Raw genomic sequence first — 21,657 nt, forward strand, 5'->3', positions numbered from 1 at the left:
GTTGAAACATTGCAGGTGCATTCATCAGACCAAATGGCAGAACAGTATACTGATACAGTCCAAAAGGAGTAATAAAAGCTGACAGCAACTTAGCATTTTCATCTAAGGGAATTTGATAGTATCCCTTCAACAAGTCTATCTTGGAGACAAACTTGGCTTGCCCAACATTATCAAGTAACTGATCTATAAGAGGCAAGGGATAATTGTCAGCCACACTGATGGAATTCAGTTTCCTATAATCAGTGCACATCCTAAATGAGCCATGTGGTTTCTTCACTAACACACATGGAGAACTGTAGTGACTTGAACTGGGTTCTGCTAATCCATGCTGTAACAAATATTCAACTTCTTTCTTCAAAACATCTCAATGATAAGGTGATAGGCGATAAGCTCTCTGTTTGAATGGTCTGCCATCTTCTTGGATCTTGATCTCATGCTTGATCAGATCAGTACACCTAGGTACATCTGCAAATAGTTCTGTGAAGCTTCTAATCACTTCACACAACTCACCACCTTGCTCAACACTCAGCTTATCCTCCAAATTTTCCAAAATTGAAAAATTATTCATCTTGCTTTCCACTCCCAATTCATATCCATCGTCGTCTTCTGTAGTTGAAGTTGTCTGAGTTATTGACACAGTTTCCATTTTGGTTTCTGAGAAGTAAGGTTTTAAGAGGTTTACATGTATCTTCCTTTTTCGTCTTCGTCTTTCTGGTGTTTCAATTACATAAGTTCTATCACTTAACCTCTCAATTATCTTGTAAGGACCTTGAAACTTGTTGGAAAGGGGAAATCTCTTGACAGGTAAAAACACTAACACTTGTTGACCAACACTAAAACTTCTTAGCTTAGTCTTCTTATCATATCTCCTTTTCATTTTTTCTTGGCTCAGTTTCAGATTTTCTAAAGAGAATTTTCTAATCTCTTCCAATCTTTTCCTCAAGTTCTTTACATACTCTCCTTGGACTTCCACTTGATTTTCTTCCCAATTTTCTGCAAGAATTTTCAACGATCCTCTCACTTCTCTACCAAAAATCATCTCGTTAGGTGAACAACCCATGCTTTCTTGATAAGCATTCCTAATTTCAAATAACATCAATTGTACACCAACATCCCAGTCGCTGCCTGACTCAGAACAATACTTAGTCAGCATACTTTTCAATGTCTGGTGAAACCTTTCCAAGGCTCCTTGAGTTTCTGGGTGATATGCAATGGACAACTGCTGCTTCACTCCTAACAAGTTCATCACATCCTAAAACAGTTTAGAAGTAAAATTGGTTCCTCTATCACTTTGTACAATTTCAGGTATCCCAAACTTTGAGAAAAACTCCACTAGTTTCTCAGCAACTATCTTGGCAGATATGTTTCCAACAGGAATTGCCTTAGGATATCTTGTCACAGGACACATCAATGTTAACAGATACTCATGACCCTTCTTCGTCTTCAGCAGTGGTCCAACCATATCTATAATCACCTTGCTAAAGGGTTCTCCTCTAACTTCTATAGGTTGTAGGGGGGCTTTCTGAATGGTTTCATTTGGCTTTCCAGCTATCTGGCAGGTATGACACTCCCGACAGAACTTGCTAACATCTTTGTGAAGTCCAGACCAGAAAAAATATTTCATGGTCTTCTCCACAGTCTTCCTGATTCCCATATGTCCAGACTCATGAGCTACTGCTACCACTTGCTTCCTCAATGGACGTGGGATCAAAATTTGATGATATTCGCCCCATTCAGCATCTCCTGGTATATCTGCAGGTCTATGCTTCCTCATCAGCAAACCTTCCTTCAGATAATAACAGGTAGGAGTTTGTTGCATCTCTTCTTGATCAGCAACTCTGAAAAACAACTCAGCTAAGGATACATCCTTCTTCTGTAGGTCCATTAGCTTCTCTCTGGTCACCAGGCCAACTTCAAGGGTTGAGCTCTCAATATCTGCTAACTCAGCTACTGTAGTTTCACTGTTACCTTCAAAAACATCTTGACTTCTCAGAGTATCTTGAGGGACAACAGCTTCTTCTTGGGAAACCTCTTCTTGGTCAGCATTAGGGAAAACATCATTTCCCTGGAACAACTCTTCCAAGCTCAAAGATCCTTCTTGAGTGGGTAAATCCTGTCTCTTCACTTACAGGCATAGTCCTCTTCATACTCCTAGTAGTCACACAGCTAGGAAATAGGTGGGGGTTATTCTTCTCCAAATCTACTGTACGACTAATCCTCAATGTGTCACTATAGGACAAGGAACAAATGGCACACTACCAACTTCATTCCCTAACAGAGCATGTACACCTTCAACAGCCAGTGAGTCCTTTACAGCAAAATTAACATCTCCTGTCACTATTTCACATGACAGGTGTAAGCGGCATATAGGAGTTACCTTTTCACCTCCTATACCCTTCAAAATAACAGAATCTCCCGTAAGATTCTCCTCCAACTGGGGGTGAGCACCACGGACTACCACACTATGGTTGCTCCCAGTATCATGTAACACCTTGACTGGTACCTGCACACTTACCCCTGGAGTGGTCAGCGTACCCTCATAGATATATGGCTTAAAAGCCTCCAAACTGCTCAGCCACTCACTTGTTGAAGTTACATTTCCACTGGTAGCTAAACATTCAGCTTGTTTAGTCTCAGTCTTCACTGGAGCTTGACTCCTCCCCACATTGTTCTTTGTAGTCGGTTTCACCTGGTCACTTCTTACTGCTTGACCAACTGGTTTGGACCGCCAATGTGTCTGATGACACTCCCAACTGAAGTGTCCTGCTCTTCCACACTTGTAGCAGACGACATTAGGCTTCTGTAATTGCCTTACAACATTATTATATGAGGATTTTACATTAGGTTGCTGAGGGATATTACCCTGCACTGACTTGGTATTACCATTTGTAGGATTCCCATTAAATCTGCACCTGAAATTTGGATGAGACCTAAAACCTGTGCATTGATTCTGGTATTTGACATTATAGTTCCTTCTGCTGCTGATAATGTTGTAGTCTTCGCTAAGTGTAGCAGCTTTGTCAAGTTTATTCACCTCTCTCTCTCTCTCAGATAGGCTCTTATGTGTTCAGGAATTCCCCCTAAGATATTGTTCAAGTTCAACTAATTCTTCAAGATCTTCAAATTTTTTAACTTTAGCAGCCTCCAACCATCGTTTGAAACATCTTCTCACTTTGTAGGCATAATCCAAGAAAGTTATCTGGTCATCCTTTCTCAAAGATCTGAATCTTTCATTATAATATTCAGTGGTCATCTGGTAAACTTGTAGCACATTGTGTTTAAGTACCTTGTACTCTTTACGCTGATCAGCTGATAAGGCTAAATAGGCACTTCTTCCTTTACCAATGAGAAAACACTGTAACAAGACTGACCATTTATCCTCTGGCCATCCCATACCTGCAGCCACTTTTTCAAAGTGATCAAAAAACTCATCTGGAGCGTCTTCTGTAAACTTTGGAATTAATTTCTGCAATCTTACTACATCAAATACAGGGTCTGAATCACCTTGAGTAGGGTTAGAAGGTGTTACAGGCAAATCAGCTGTAGCTTTCAACCTTTCCATCTCTCTTTTGTGTCTAGCTATTTCTCTTAATTCTTCAGCAGCCTTCTCTTCTCTTTCTTTTCTTTCTCGTTTTTCTCTGTCTTCTCTTTCTCTTTCTGCCTGCATTTTCTCTCAGCCTGCATTTTCTCTCTTTCAGCCTGCATCTTCAGCTTAATCAAATTTGCTTCTGCTTCTAGATGTCTAAGCTCTGCTTCTGCATCACTTTTCTCTTTCTTGTGCCCATGTTTATCTATAAGTTCTGCTTCAGCTGCGTTCAACAATTCTTGTGCTTCTCCTAATTCTTCATCTGTTTAACAAAGTCCATCAATGCTTGGATTGCAATGAATTTTATTTGTACCTTTACCATTTTGGCAGACACCTGACCACCACATGCGACTGCTATCTCACTCCACTGTGCTTTAGTCAGAGTGATTTCAGATAACTCTTGGATGGAGGGGTTTGCTAAAAACTGAATGTCGAATAGCGCCATTTTTTCAATTGCTGAATTAACAATTCAATATGACAACAATTCAACACAATAAAATGCAAAAAACAATTATATGGTCACTCTCCTCACAAAATAAAACAACTATATGGTCACTCTCCTAACAAAATATGTCCCTAACACCACCAGTATACACCAGAGTGATATTTGTGATCTGTTTTCCCGGGGTCTTGGGCACCATTTATATATGGTGACCCCGGAGTGTCCAGTGTCTGTTCTTCAAATCAAACCTGGTATCTAAGTGCTTGATATTTGATTACCAAACTTACCATTTATTCAACAGTTATAGTTACCTCACAACAGCCAGACACCTGAACCCTCATCACACATACAAAACGACTGATTTCTCTAAAGGCAACAGTGATCCCTTATAAAACTTGTCAGTCATCAAAGATAGCAGATTACAGTAAGTTCGTTAAACAGGTGTGAGGTAAAATCTAAGGGTGTCACTCCATTAACATTATAAAAGTTCAAGTATTTCTATTTATTTCATTTCCCTTGTTCGAGCTCACTTCAATTACTTGAAGGAAAACATCTCACTTACCACTCTATCTCTAATTCAAGTCAAAATTACCGGTAGGTCAATGAATGAAACTCTGATATAATATTTTAAATACAAAAATTTATTTTTAAATTCAAAGGTTATACATGACATTAACAGTCTCGGGGAAATTTATTATTACTTGAAAACAAAACAAAATTGGATTAAATCTGAATTAATCATTAGTCAAAATTAAATCAGAAATTAATTTATTAATTAATCAAAAAATTATTCAAGAAAAATTTAAATTGTTAAGTAACAAAATCTCAATTCCCAAGTGTTAAACAAAATAAAGCAAATAAATCAATCATATAAAAATGTGGATACAAAAGACACAGAAATATACTCTGCAAAAATTACATATCAAAAAATGTAAAGCAAAAATTAAGGCAATAGCAAACACACCACGTAATTATAAAATTCTTCAAAAGACAAAGCATAAAACATAACATGAAAAGTATTAAAAGGAACAAGGTGACTACATATCATCACTGTAAATGTTATTTTTAGTGCACTAAAAACCAATAATTATGTTACAGTACTTTGGTACCAAATTGCTTCGTATTTTTAATCAGGCGCCGTTACACACACACTTAATAAAATACACTGTTCAGATAACTCAGACACATTTACTAAGGAATTAAACAGTTAAAGGATATGAGTGACCATCGTCTATCAAAATATCAATTATGTTATAACAGGACATTCGTAGTCCCGAGAGCGAGTGAGCGAGCGAGAGAGAGAGAGGGAGAGAGAGAGAAACGCATCCCCCTTCGACGTGGTTGTGGTCTCAGAGTGAGGGCCCTTTCGTAAGGGCTTCTTAGACACAGCAGGGCATAGCCTATACGAAGTGCATGGACAGATCCCAGACAAGGTTTTTATTTTAAAAACTCTTTAAAACAATAATTAGAGAGGAAGTAGAATTACAGTTAACAATAATATTTATCATTACAAAGTTTCAGAACAAGAGAATCTCTAGTTATTATAATAAGAATGGAAAACATCATTTCATAGAAAATTCCTAAATGACATTAGGCAACTTTCATAATGGAATTTTCCACCCAACAGTGTTTTGATCGAGTCCCATAACGCCTTGTACACTAATGGAGTCATCCGAGGTGATAGGAATGCATTACTCCAGCAAGTTTTGAATACTGACTGAACAAATTGCGCCCCTACAAAACGAACAACGGCTAACTGTCTCTCTTAGCGCCACTCACCACCCCTGTTTACAAACCATACAGGGTGTAACCATTTTACTTATGCTAACTCTCTATGGCATATGCGCATCTGCATACAAAATCATACAGCATACAACAATACACACATACACACGGGGAGATTACTGCATTATGAAAACCACAGCATAAGAATACATATATATATATATATATATATATATATATATATATATATATATATATATATATATATATATATATATATATGTATATACATATACATATACATATACATATACATGGAGCCTCGATGGCTCAGTGGGTACAGCAGCAGCTTGGACTCAGAGGTCTGTGGCGCGGGTTCAAATCCTGCAGCCGACTGATCAGAGAGGCAGACACTTTGCTATCCGTGTAGACATCCCGGGATTATATATGTAATCAACGGATAGGTTTGCTTAAAAGCAAATGGATGTTACAGACTAAATACACACACAAAACAAAGCCACTACAACACCTTCTAAAAAAACATAACAAACATCTCACACGTCTCGAACTCTCGCCATACCCCAAGCAATAACTTCTCGCTGCTGGGAAGAAAGGGCGTTGGGTCGGGTATGATACATGAAACATACGCTACCGGGGTCTAAGCGATGTCAGGCAGGGCAGCCGATCGAGACCACAGGTCTACCCCTAAAGCCAAATCAAAAGTCCTTCAAAAGAAGGCATCGTGCTTACCCCATACAAAAATGGGAAAAAAGGCACGTTAAAAGAAGAAGAAGAAGACATATATATATATATATATATATATATATATATATATATATATATATATATATATATATATATATATATATATATATATATATATATATATATATATATATATATATATATATATATTATAAATTGCAAGAAGTCATAAAAGCCAACCCTTTTTAGAATGTTAAATGTGGGTTTGTTGCTGCATAGCCAACCCAAGTTGACCCAGACACCAACACATAAATCTTATCAGTATTTTGATCTGTCCCTTCCCCTTACCTGGGACGGGTGTTTGGATAGCACAGTCAGAAAAAGGCAATGATAAGAGGATGAGTGCCTCTCCCTTAAGCAGCTTAAATGAACTAAGCTGCTTAAAACAACCATTCTGTGAGGCAGAGTGATCGCGCTGAATTATCTTTCCACAGGACACCTGGGGAGATGCAGGCAGATGGTCAAGACACCTGGAAGATGACACTTCTTGCGCACGGTTACCATACGGGCCTGACATCGGCCCCCCTACCCTCGGCAGATGCCTTAAAAGGAGCCTGGACAGGAAAATCTTGGCAGTTAGCCAGAGACACGTAGGCGATCGCTACGAACGTTGAGAGTCCCCCCCCCTCCCCCGTCACCACCTGAAGCTCCTGATGCAGATCCAGCCTGTTCGTCACCACGTGGACGGACTTCCCAAGCGGACTAGTGCAGAGTGCCACAAGTGCGACCGCCCGTCATCATTCTTCTCCAGAGACCCGCTTCCCCCCAGGGTAAAGTACAAATGAAGGCTTTTTAGTCACAGCATTTTGCCCTTAGAAGTGTTTATTGAGTGCCAGTACATCCCTGTATTCAATGTGCCATTTCCCATTGCTATTTCAAGTGTTCATGTCCCAGTGTTAAGTGTTCATTCATTCCTCGAGATCTTGGCACCCTCAGTGCAGTTTCGATCCATCTGTGTGTTTTCTATTTTCCCTTACTGATGTGTAATTCTTAAATCTCTCTTGTAGAGGGACCCATTTGCCGTGGACTCTTCTTGGGCTGTGCCTTGCGACCATTCAAGTCTTCAGTAGGAAGAACTCCAGGTTTTGCAAGCCTCCATATTGTTTACCGTACCATTTCTTTGATCTTTCATTGTAAATACAATTACTTTAGTTACCCCAGTGTTTACATAACATACCCTCATGAAGTAGAGCCCTAAGCTCATATGAAACATCCCGTTTTCTTTTCCTTTTTATGATTCCCTGGACAGTAAAAGTCAGATTGCTAAGGCCAAGTGTGTAAAATTCTGTTGCTAAACTGTTAAAGTGCTCTACAGATCCAGAAAATCAGGGAAAACCATAAAAATGGCAACCTTCCCATAGGTCTCGTTTTGCGGTTGCAATTCCACCCTATCGTTGCTTTGTTGTTTGCAACTCGCCAAATCAGTGATTAGCAAAGCTAAGCTGGGTGCGAGACAATCCTGAACCTGATTCCGAGCGCACAGACCAAGAGTGTCCACATAAGTAAGGCGTTTATTTTTAGCACAGAAAATTCTTTTACAATGACTGATCCTAGGAAATTAAGGAAATTGGGACACATGTAACAACTGAGAGAGGAGAACTGCCATGTTAGATTTTGTTAATGCATGCCTTTCATAATAGGTACTTAGGAAACAACGAGTGCTAACCATCTCTCTTTCGAGGAACAGTGCGACAAATTCCTCCGTATAAAAATTTTCACTTTGCACTTCGGAATCGCGAATTATTTAGCTGCAGACTAACTCCCACATGGGACAAGATGAAATCAGTTTGCATTGCTTAAATACTCTCTCTCAGGTTAGCTAAAACTAAGTTCAAGTGTTAGGAAAGTGGAATTTGAACTCCTCTTCAAGGAAAATTACAAGGTGATTTCATCGTTGTCCGCCCATCCCGGGAATTTCCGCAGTCAGGAAAGCCCAGACCTGTTTGTAAACAAAAGGGTTCAGTTAACCAGCGTCTGAAAATAGCCCACATCAGCCTAGAGTCAGATGACCTTTATCCCCCCCCCCCCTCCCCGCAGGCCTACCCAAATCTTCATTCATTGCCTGAATAGTTGTCCCTGTAACACACTCAGGCCCCTCTCAGCAAAATTTTTTTTTTAATCCAATTTCCACGTCCTACAAGACAGAATTCCCAAGTCCTACAGGACAAATCCAATTTCCACGTCCTACGAGACGGAATTTCCAAGTCTTACGGGACAAATCCAATTTCCACGTCCTACAAGACGGAATTTCCAAGTCCTATGGGACAAAGCCAATTTCCACATCCTACAAGACGGAATTTCCAAGTCCTATGGGACAAATCCAATTTCCACATCCTACAAGACGGAATTTCCAAGTCCTACGGGACAAATCCAATTTCCAAGTCTTACGGGACGAATCCAATTTCCAAGTCCTACAGGACGAATCCAATTTCCAAGTCCTAAGAGACAAATTCCATGTCCTTTCGTGACGTCCTCAAACATGTCCTCAGTGACGTCCTCCAGTTCCACATCCTTTCCTGACGTCCTCAAACATGCCCTCAGTGACGTCCATCCACGTCCTACGTGATGTCCTCCAATTCCACTTCCTTTGTGATGTCCACCCACGTCCTGCTTGACGTCCTCCAATTCCACATCCTTTCGTGATGTCCTCAAACATGTCTTCAGTGACATCCATGTACATCCTACCTGACGTCCTCCAATTCCACATCCCATGTGACATCCATCCACATCCTACGTGACGTCCTCCAATTCCTCGTCCTTCATGATGTCTGCCCACGTCCTGCGTGACATCCTCCAATTCCATGTCCTTTCGTGACATCCTCATACACATCCTTAGTGATGTCCATTCACGTCCTATGTGACATCCTCCAATTCCACGTCCCACATAACGTCCAATCCACTTCCTACGTGACGTCCTCAAATTCCACGTCCTTCGTGACATCTACCCACGTCCTATATGACGTCCTCAAATTCCATGTCCATCCAATTCCACGTCCATAGTGGCGCCCACCAATTCCACATCCCATGTGACGGGACATATTCCCAGTCTTCTGCGACGAAATTAATTCTAAGTCTTACGAGACAACTAACCTACCATCCCAGCAATAACCGGCCATTCAGACCACCCCCCACGTCTTATTAAAATATCTCAGTCCAAATTCATTTAACTTTAGAGGGCCCTACCAAGTAAATTTGGCAAAATGTCAACTACACAAGCCCAACACAGTGAGGACTTTAAGCTCTACATGCAGGCAGGAAAAGACCAGGGAATGTCGGGCCAAGAATTACGGGACTGGGTCCAAGGGAACTTAGATGCTGCAAAGGCGGAGAGGGAGAGAGAAAGAAAAGAAAGGGAGAAAGAGAGGCAAGAGAAGGAGGCAGAAAGAATTGCCCGGAGAAGAGAGAAGAGATAGAAAGGCAAGAATGGGAGAAAGAGAGACTCACCCAGGAGAGAAGAGAGGAGATAGAGAGGCAAGAGAGAAAAATAGAGAGGCAAGAATGGGAGAGAGAGAGAATCCCCCAGGAGAAAAGAGAGAAGAAAGAGAGAGAGGAACGAGAGCGGCAACGCACCCATGAGCACTTCTAGCCCAAAGGAGTGTCTCTCCTCCTGCTCCCGCTGCGGGGATGAGAGCCCTCAGCCAGGCCCATTCATTTATGCCAAAGTGGGCCGAGGCAGAACCTGAAGTATGGCTCGAGCACGCCGAAAGGGTCCTAGATTGCTGCACCCTCTCCCCCGCTGAACTTTCCCTTGTCCTTACAAAATTCCTCAGAGGGAAGGCACTGGTTGCCTATCATACCCTTCCAGTGGAGGACCAGGGAGATTGGGAGGCCATATGCCAAGCTGTCACCAAGGTGTACGAGATCACCCCCAAGCACTGGAGGACATGATGAAGAGGGCAGAGAAGAGATGTAGGCCAGATGTGGTCACATTGGGCGTACCACTCAGAGCGGGTGCTAGTGAAATGGCTCAAGTCCAAAGGGGCCAACAGCACAGCCGAGGTACTCAAAACTTTCAAGCTGGAACACTTCCTGCGCTATGCCCCTCCTGCTCTGGCCACTCACGTAGTAGAAAGGGCTCCTGCGACACTTAACGGAATATTGCTGCATAGCTGATACATGGGAGACCCACCACCCTCAGGAGGGATCAATGGGGTGGAGGATCTACCCCCCTCCTTTCCTCGGGGGTTCTGCTTCCCCCAAGACTGGGAACTAGAAGAAGACTCTAACGTGTGGCTGTTGCAAAAGGCCGGGGCATTCCTCAGACCAGTGCCGGAATCGGCCTACAGCCCCCACTCACCACCCTTCGTGGCCATCTCCACCACCTCTTGCACCTGGCCCCCGCCCGCGGCTAGCAGCGGGCACCAAGCCTCGGCGGGAATTCTGCCATGAAGTCTGCTGCGATTGCGGGAAGCAGGGACATTTCTCTTCCTCCTCTATTCTCTGCCCTTGACACAACCAGCCCAAGACAGTGGGCACCATAGCTTGTCCTAAACAGCCCGCCGGGTGGATTAGGCTTGAGTCCGTGAGGGTTGCGCCTCCCGACAGGTCCAGTTCTCCCCCAGAAGTTAGAGAACATAGTGGATACCGGGTCAGAGGTGAGCCTCATCGTATGCAGCCACATCCCTCCCGGAGCTGTCATCCGTGAGGACGAACGAATGACGATCCTCTGGATGAATGGGGATCAAAAGGATCTCCCAACTGTCAGGTTTTGAGGGTCACCATGGGTGACACCTCTAAAGAAAGAGAACACCTCTTCGGCGTAGCCAAAGTGCTAACGACTGGGAAGCCCCTTCTCCTGGGACAAGATCTGGTGCAGTGGAGGGATCCCTTGATTCCACTTCGCTGTCTAAAGCCCTGCAAACCTGGGGGCGCCCCAAGGTCTCCTTGAAGACGTCAGGAGAATCTACTTCCTTGGCCTGTCCCTGGGATCAATTCCGTGGCTCCAGGAGCCGCCCATGGCCTCTGAGAAGGCAGAGGCCACTCCACCAGCTACCACCCTCCTTATCACCGGGGCCGCAGGTGCCCTGCCCTCCCTTGTGAGGGAGAAATTAATGGAGGCCCAAAAGGCGGATGCCTCCTTACAATGCCTCCGCTGGGAGGCCACCACCAGCGAGGATGCCCTCACTGACCTGGTGAAAGACGCCTTTCTGCTGGAGGCTGATCTCGTGTACATAGTAACCCGGGGGCCCAATGAGCCCCCCCAGGTGTGCCATAAGCTCGTGGTAGTCCCCCCAGCCCTGCAGAGAGATGTGCTGAGCTTAGCCATGATGCCATCAGCGGGCACTTACGTGTTGCACGCACTGCTCGTGCCGTTGAAAGCAGATTCCACTGGCCTGGACTACGGAAAAGTGTGAAGTAGTTCATTACCTCCTGCCCGACCTGTCAAGTGTTGGGAAACCCGAATGAGGTAGTACCAAAGGCCCCCCTCTGAAAGATCCCCTCCGCCAGCATCCTTTTCAGGGACGTCATTGATTATATCACTCCGCAGGGGAGAATGAAAAGTAAATCAGGGAATGCCCATTGCCTCACCATCATAGATCGGTTCACCCATTATCCGGAGGCAATTCCAGTGAGGAGCATGAGCTTGAAAAATGTGGTAAAAGCCCTAGAAGAATTCTTCTGTCAGTTTGGGTTCCCTGCCACTATTCAGAATGACCAGGGTCGGCGCTTCATGTCGAAAGAGTTCCATGACGGCGTGGCCAGTCATGGAATAAAACATTTCCACTCAACGCCCTACCACCTCGAGAGCCAAGGGATAATCGAGAGATTCCACCAGTCCCTACCCACGATGCTCAAGAAATTGGAACACGAGGGAGGTGGCTCATGGGAGGACAACCTTCCGTACGCCCTTTTTGCCGCTCGCCACGCTCCCTCAGAAACAACAGGATATAGCCCCTTCGAGCTGTTATCTGCTCATTCAACCCAGGCACCCCTTGACATCCTTTATGACGTGTGGGCGAACCCCGCTCACACTGATTGGGCGGAAGAATTGGCCAATATACAGAAGAACCTTCGGGTGGCTTGGGCAGTGGCCAGGCCACAGAGGCGGCCACCCAAAAACGGGTAAAAATAAAATTTGACCGGACAGCCTGCTCCCGCTCCTTCAAGTCAGGAGATCAGGTTGTAGTCCTCCAGACTGGTGCCACGAGACCCTGCGAGACCCACTTCTCAGGCCCCCACAAAATCTTGGGCAAGCACAGGGACCTGAATTATCTAGTAGACTGCGGGAAATGGAGGGCCAAATGGCTGCATATAAACCTCCTGAAACCGTACCAAGCCCGTAGCGAGGAGGCACCCGAAGAGGACCTACCAACTCTTGAGGCAGTGGTTGGCACTGCTGCCCTGATCCCCACGTCCACTACCAACTCGGAAGTACTCCGGAATGTAGAGGAAATAACCCCCGGCCTCGCTGCAGCCCACCGGGAGGATATCCGCCAGATGCTAACTCGCCACTCTCAGGTTGTCTGGGACACCCTTAGGTGCACGGACGTTCTTCAGCATTCAATTAATATCAGGGAGGATGTAAAACCCATAGCGCAGGGATACTACCGATTCAACCCGGATAAGGCCCGTAGGATCAAGGAGCAGGTCAAGCTCCAACTCAACCTCGGCCTTATAGAGCATAGCCACAGCCCCTGGGCTTCCCCAGTAGTCCCAGTACCGAAAGAGGGTGGTGGAGATCGACTTTGCATCGATTTCCGAAAATTAAATGAAGCCACGGAGTCAGAACCTTAACCCCTTCCCCGGATCAAGGCTTGCTCAGATAGCTTGGGGAGTGCCCCCTGTCTAAGCAAGGTTGACTTAGAGAAGGGCTCTTGGCAAGTCCCGCTGTCCAAGGAGTCGCACCCTCGGAAAGCGTTCATAACACCTAGTGGAATCTACCAATGCCGAGATATGCCATTCGGCTTAAAAAATGCTCCCAGCTGTTTCCAATGTCTGATGAACGAGGTACTGGCAGGCATAAAGAACTGCGTGCGTGGTATACTTGGACAACATCGTCACCTACACCAGCACCTGGGAAGAGCACTTGGAGGTATTAGAACAAATTTTAACTGCCCTGGGAAAAGCCAACTTAGTAATTAACCTGAAGAAGTGCCAGTTCGGAGTCGGAGAAATTACGTACTTGGGTCATCAAGTAGGAAATGGGCGATTAGTGCCAAAAGAGGCGAATATAGAAGCTATAAGGAATATGGCCTACCCACGAATCAAACGGGATGCCCAACACATTGGGATGGTGCAGTGCTTCCGAGGATTTATTCCAAACTTCCCGGATGCTGCTGCCCCCATCACAAACCTCTTTTGGTGAAAGCAGCCCTTCAGGTGCACAGAAGAGTGCAAAAGGGCATATTATAACTTGGAGGCCATCTTAATCACGAGGCCAGTACTACACGCCCCCGACTATGAACGACCTTGCTTAGCAGTAGATGCCAGTGACGTCAGCATCGGAGCAGTAATGTTCCAGGAGAAAGAGGGAGTTAGGCACCCAGTGGCATATTACACCAAGAAATTGAAACCTACAGAAAACCGCTATAGTACCATTGAAAAGGAATTGCTAGGAATGGTACTGACGATGAAACACTTTGAGTCATATCACGCTGACCACACCTTCCCACTAACAGTGTATACTGATCATAACCCTCTACGGTATCTAACTACATTTAGAAATCAGAATAAATGTTTAATGTGGTGGTGCCTCGATCTCCAGGACTTTAACTGGAGAATCGAGCACATCAAAGGCACCGATAACAAGATCGCCGACATCATATCCCGGCATCATAGCGAGTAATACCCTGAGGCCTTACAAGTGCCCAAAACTCCATCTCCGGGCAAGAAAACCCAGGGGCTACAGCTGTAAAAGGCGGGTCTGAGCCAGTACTTCTTAAACCCAGGGGGCGTGGCCCTCCAGCCAGATGACGGTGGCATGTTCCTGTAACTTCTTGTAATCCCAGGAACTTCATTCCAACCCCCCCCCAAAACCTTTGGTTGTAATTTAAACCATCAAGGGAGAGAGAGTTGCCTCCCCTGATCATAGGCACTCACTGCCACCAAGGCAGTGCCACGCTGGGTACCGCCCACCACTACTTGAAAACAAAACACGAGATGTGTTTCATAATATTATAGCCTCCTAAAGGCGAACTAACCACATGCCTCTGTTTACGTTAAGGACACTTATGTGTAAATTAATGATTAATTATTAATGTTTTTACACCCGCCTCAAATTACCTTGACCTCATAATTGTAATAAATCATGCTTGTAGAATCAAATAAGATTATTATGTCGTAGCATTAAAGTAAAGTAATATCAGTCCGTGTTGGAAGGGGTATCCAAATAACGTAACGTAAAGTATTTTCCCGACTTCTTGATTATCAACATTCATGCCTGAATGAAGGTGTGTATGTTAACTTCCGTGGGGAGCTATTATAAATTGCAAGAAGTTGCTAAAAGCCAACCTTTTAGAATGTTAAAAGTGGGTTTGTCGCTGCATAGCCAACCCAAGTTGACCCAGACACCAACACATAAATCTTATCAGTATTTTGATCTGTCCCTTCCCCTTACCTTGGACAGATGTTTGGATAGCATGGTCAAAAAAAGTCAAGGATAAGAAGATGAGTGCTGCTCCCTTAAGCAGCTTAAATGAACTAAGCTGCTTAAAACAACCATTCTATGAGGCAGAGTGATCACGCTGAATTGTCTTTCCACAGGACACATGGGGAGATGCAGGCAGATGGTCAAGACACCTGGAAGATGACACATCTTGCGCATGGTTACCATACCCTCGGCAGATGCTTTAAAAGGAGCCTGGACAGGAAAATCTTGGCAGTTAGACAGAGACACACCGGTGATCACTACGAACGCTGAGAGCCCCCCCACCTCCCCCGTCACCACCTGAAGCTCCTGACACAGATCTGGCCCCTTCGTCACCACGTGGACAGACTTCCCAAGCGAACTAGTGCAGAGTGCCATGAGTGCAACTGCCTATCGTCATTCTTCACCAGAGACCCACTTCCCCCCGTGATAAAATACAAGTGAAGGCTTTTCAGTCACAACATTTTGCCCTTAGAAGTGTTTATTGATTGCCAGTACATCCCTGTATCCAATGTGCCATTTCCCAGTGCTATTTCAAGTGTTTGTGTCCCAGTGTTAAGTGTTCATTCATTCCTCGAGATCTTGGCACCCTCAGTGCAGTCTCAATCCACCTGTGTGTTTTCTGTTATCCCTTACTGGCGTGTAATTCTTAAATCTCTCTCGCAGAGGGACCCATTTGCCATGGACTCTTCTTGGGCTGTGCCTTGCGACCATTCAAGTCTTCAGTAGGAAAAACTCCAGGCTTTACAGGTCTCCATATTGTTTACCTTACCATTTCTTTGATCTTTTATTGTAAACACAATTACTTTAGTTACCCCACTATGTAACGTAACATTCCCTCATGAAGTAGAGCCCTAAGCACATACGAAACATCCCTTTTTCTTTTCTTTTTATGGTTCCCTGGACAGTAGCAGTCAGATTGCCAAGGCCAAGTGTGTAAAATTCTGTTGCTGAACTGTTAAAGTGTTTAAAGATATATATATATATATATATATATATATATATATATATATATATATATATATATATATATATATATATATATATATCTTTAGAGCACTTTAACAGTTCAGCAACGGAATATATATATATATATATATATATATATATATATATATATATATATATATATATATATATATATATATATATATATATATATATATATATATATATATATATATATATATATATATATATATATATATATATATATATATATATATATATATATATTATATATATATTATATATATATATATATATATATATATATATATATATATATATATATATATATATATATATATATATATATATATATATATATATATATATATATATATATATATATATATATATATATATATATATATATATATATATATATATATATATATATATATATATATATATATATATATATATATATATATATATATATATATATATATATATATATATATATATATATATATATATATATATATATATATATATATATATATATATATATATATATATATATATATATATATATATATATATATATATATATATATATATATATATATATATACATATATATATATATATATATATATATATATATATATATATATATATATATATATATATATATATATATATATATATATATATATATATATAGTAAATATATACAATATATATATATAAAGTAAACCCACAACCCCCACAAATAGCTAAAGTCTGTGAATGCTTGACACCCCTTAAAAATGCTTATAACTGCATATTTAAACAGGTCAGACACCAAAGACTACCTATGATGAAATTTATAACTGCCTATTTAATGGTTTAACCAACAAATGTGCACCTTAAATTATCATCCTACACCAAATATACCTTAAACTATCATCTTAAAACACTTTAATATCATTTCAAAGTCGTCTTACAACACTACCCTAAAAAATATATGGCTTACATCAAAGTGTGAAAGCTAAACTCAAGTCCCTCTTACATTCAATAAGAGCAATATTATCTTTTTACAGAACAAGGGAAACTCTAGGAATTCACAGGTTAGTATGTATTTAAATACATTGAAAAAAATTACATTTTATGATATTATGCTGTGTTTTCTTTAATATTAACCCTTAATGGACCAATTCCCTCAATAGAGGATCTAAAACAGGTTTTGGGTGGTGGACGGATCCCCTCTGAAGAGTATTAATATTACGCGCCATATGATTTAGCTGTATTGAGCGGGAAAGAGTTTCCAATGCTTCAGTGGCCCACAAATGAATTGTGGCAACTAAAGAATTCAGCTCAGCTCAGTTGTGGGCATCTCATGGAATTTAGTATTGTTCTTGCCTTGAAGGGGGAATGTCTTGCTCCTTTCTCTCCCATGATGTCTTTTTGTGTTTTTGCTCATAAATATACCCAGGGATTGCTATTGGTTTTAGTTCTTATCTTTGACGATATGATATCAGTTACAATTGTAATTTGCAAGAAATATAAGAAAAAACATGTATAAATCCAAAAAAAGTTACTGCATTTCCCAATCTCGATAAATTTACGTAAATGTTTTAGGACAAATATGCTCAGAATTTATTACTGATTTTATTTCTCATCTGTTATGATATTGTGTGAGCTGTAATTATAATTTTACAAAATAAAATAGAATAAATTATTAGAAAAAGCATGTGTAACTTGGTAAAATTTATGAGTTTTGTGAAAGAGGCCCCACACAGCGTTGTAAAGAGTCACTTTCAACTTCCCGTGGAAGGTACTGGAAAATTTTCTAGAATTTTTTTCTTACACCATGTGCATTTGCATATCTTCCTCTTTCCATTGATGTGATTTTTCTTAAATTGGCCAACCTTAAAGCTTGCCCGGTCCGGTCGGTTGCATGATATATAATTAGCCCGTCCCTTAAGGGTTAATATCTGAATATTAGTAAATCATGTTTTTATCATAAAAAAATGTATTTTGTCATGAAAATAATATCAAAATACATTGCAATCATTCAGAGCCATTTTCACTCATAGAGTATTGATGCTGTCCCATTTTCTATTTACAGAACAGGGGAAACACTAGAATTCACAACTTCAGCACAGCTCAGTTTGTACTTAAATACATAAAATAAAATACATTTCATGATATTATGCTGTTTTCATCATAAAAACCATGTTTTTTATCATAAAAAATGTATTTTGTCATGAAAATAACATCAAAATACATTGCAATCATTCAGAGCCATTTTCACTCATAGAGTATTGAGGCTGTCCCATTTTCTATTTACAGAACAGGGGAAATACTAGAATTCACAACTTCAGCACAGTACAGTATGTACTTAAATACATAAAATAAAATACATTTTACGATATTATGCTGTGTTTACTTTAATATTAACATCTGAAAATTAGTAAACCATGTTTTTATCATAAAAAATGTTTTAGTCACGAAAATAACATCAAAATATACTGATTAGCGAATATTTCTTGACGAAAAGTCTGCAAATTGCCCAATTTTTCACAAATAATTTAGGGATGAGTTCCACAAAAAAATCTGCGCATTGGTGACCTGCGAATTACAATACTGAGAATAGCAGGGGTTGACTGTATATATATGTTCTGACATATACAAACCTACACTTTCATATATGGAGTACTCCGTGGTTACCTATCTTCAGCTGATCTCAACTCATCTCAGAAAACAATGTCCTAACACTACCAGGGTCACCAGGTGTGACCTGACCCTGACCTCCTCCTCCCATTGTCTTTGTAGCCGCACTAACAAGCACAAGTTTTCCAGTTCGTCTCTTTTGTGTTCATATTAGTTTCCTTCTATTCAGTGTGATTGGGAGTACGTACTCCTAGTGCTTAGCATTCACCTGACCCTGTTTACCATTTTTAGTGTTGATATCTTCAGTTCTGTGGTGATTATTACTGTTGTTGTGCATTAGGCACTGGTCTTTGTTCCTGAGTGCAGAACAAAGGAATGGAGGAGCAAGTGCCTCCCACATGCATTCTTCCTTTCGAAATAATCAAACAGTGCACAGTTTAGAGTTGTTTCTTTGTGAGGGGAATTCCATCCCAAGTTTTTGATAACTTAATTAAAAAGTTTTTTGTTTTGTTTGGTGAGATCTTTCCGAGTTCAGAGAAAGTGCTTGTTCAGTACCCTCATGATTGCATGTGTTTGTCTTATTTCCCCCACATCTGATTGTTAGCAATTTTCCTTTCTTCCTGCAGTGATAAAAGAGAATGGGAAACCCACGCCAAGTTTTTCATAATGTAATTAAAAATATTTTGTGTTGTTCTGAGATCTTTCCGGATTGGGGGGAGTGCTTGTTCAGTACCTATGTGATCACACGTGTTCATGTCTTTTTCCCTACACCCGAGTATTAGTGAGCTTTCTCTTTCTTCCCACGGTGATGGAAAAGAACGGGAAACCCGAAGTGCGATGTTGCATGGGCAAGGATAAGCCTTGTGGAAAATTCATGTCACTTATAGGCATTGATCCCCATTCCATATGCATCTCGTGCAGAGGTCAGGAATGTTCCCGTGAGGCCTCGTGTAGAGAGTGTGTATCATAGATTTCTTGTAGAGAAATCTTTCAATCTGGCAATCTATTGGAGTCCGCTATTATCCAGCTTACTTCCAGTTGTAATTTTAATCTTAGCCCTGGCATGTATTATTTGGACCCCTGTATTAGAAAAATGTTCAAGAATGACCTAAAAGATAAAATCACTGACTTAATTACAAGGTAGCTACTTGATAAATATTTTTTATATATCTGTATGTTTAATATAATTTTTTTTTATTTGTAAAAATGTTCATCTTGCAAAAAGTTATTATTGTTTACAAAAAAAAGAGAATTATTGTGTTGTACTAAAAAATTTTTAGGTGGTCAGTCACGAACCTGTATAATCTTTTAATTGTCCTGTCCCTGCTCCTGAACGGTTGATCCTAATCCTTTGTAAAAACCTCTTAAATATTTAATCCTGTTTTGGCAGTTCTACTAATTCTTCAATTGTGTTGGATTCCAGGTACATATGTTTCCTTTATAATCCCATCTGTCATTTATATGAGCTTTCTTTGCAAACATACTTTTATATTTCTTCAGTCTGCTAAGTAAAGGACTAGCGTCGAAAGGCCTCGCAGCACTCCAGTGTTTCCGTTTCCTTCGTGGATTTTATCTTTATTTATATATTCATCATGTTCCATATTTTCGTGATTCAGTTATATATATATATATATATATATATATATATATATATATATATATATATATATATATATATATATATATATATATATATATATATATATATATATATATATATATATATATATATATATATATATATATATATATATATATATATATATATATATATATATATATATATATATATATATATATATATATATATATATATATATATATATATATATTATATATATATATATATTATTATGACCTGAGGAGGCCGTTATGCAGGTTCTCATATAGAAATTCTAAAGGGTCACAGGCAGTACATAATGCTACACAGTGAGAAGGAATGCGGAACACAGACACTGACAAAATTCAACAATATTTATTACAAAAATAGCATACACTTAATTCTAAATCAACCTTGTGTAGGCAAGGCAGAAAACGTGGGGACACAAAGGACACATCCCTTGTCAAAATTATTCAGAAGAGCAAGTATCAGTCCCCAGAAACACAAGGTTCACCTAAATCTAATAAACTAAACCCTATACCAGAGAAATATGAAAACACAGTCGGTCAAATAGCTCAAATAGAGTGGGCCCAAAAAAAAAAAAATACTCAATTAGCCTAATACTAAGTTAGGTAAGAAAGAAGAGAGAAGGCCGAAAAGGGTGAAAACCTTAAGATTACCTACTTAACCTTTACAAAGCTAAACCGCAAACAAAATATCAATAACCTCAATGGATTCATGTACTAACCAATTGCAACTACAATACCCAAAGGTCACCAATACAGGGACAACCAAAATGTACTTGATAAATTAAAGGCACTATTAGGCCCAAAATGCTTAACAAGATATAAACAAAGTGAAAAAAATATATATATATATATATATATATATATATATACCACCTTGGCTACACTAATGCAGTACTTTAACCTGACGTTAAAAAGGGCATTAATATTTAATGGCGATGAAAACCGTCCACTGCATAAAGGGGATGACCACAGGACACCAGGTGCACACACAAGGAGTGTCTAGCGACAACGTAAATAGTGCTACCTTACCTAGTGCTGGTCTCCTACGTATCTCCTAACGGGCAGAGCCCCACAGACGTGAAGCGATGTGCAGCTACGACGATACACTCTGACGTGCCTAAGCACGGCTACTGCCTCTCCCACGGTGTCAGGACAGAAGCGACAACCGTCTTCCCGAAGGATCCTACGACGGGGAACAAAATCAGGGAACATGGTCGCAGGTGACACACGCCCCTGCGAGGCACGGACAACGAGTTACGGGTCGCAGGTGACAAACACCTGCGTCCTAAAGCCGTGATCTCTAGCGTACTAGCCCCGCAG

The 21,657-nt window shown here is 40.8% G+C and overlaps 1 protein-coding gene across 7 annotated transcripts in view; it reads left to right on the plus strand.

Moving 5' to 3' along the window:
• LOC136836377 (protein mono-ADP-ribosyltransferase PARP12-like) overlaps positions 1 to 21,657 on the plus strand; it is a 79,570-nt gene that overhangs the window by 38,376 nt on the left and 19,537 nt on the right. The window contains exon 1 of one of the 7 annotated variants that reach the window (XM_067100574.1): positions 1 to 5,461. This exon is cut by the window's left edge and continues 1,222 nt beyond it. The exons of the other annotated variants lie outside the window; for them this stretch is intronic. The gene's annotated coding sequence lies outside the window, so the exon portion shown is untranslated. The remainder of the gene's footprint in view (positions 5,462 to 21,657) is intronic. 7 annotated transcript variants of the gene reach the window in all.

Source organism: Macrobrachium rosenbergii, chromosome 56 (assembly GCF_040412425.1).
Source record: "Macrobrachium rosenbergii isolate ZJJX-2024 chromosome 56, ASM4041242v1, whole genome shotgun sequence".
Taxonomy (NCBI): Eukaryota; Metazoa; Arthropoda; class Malacostraca; order Decapoda; family Palaemonidae; genus Macrobrachium; species Macrobrachium rosenbergii.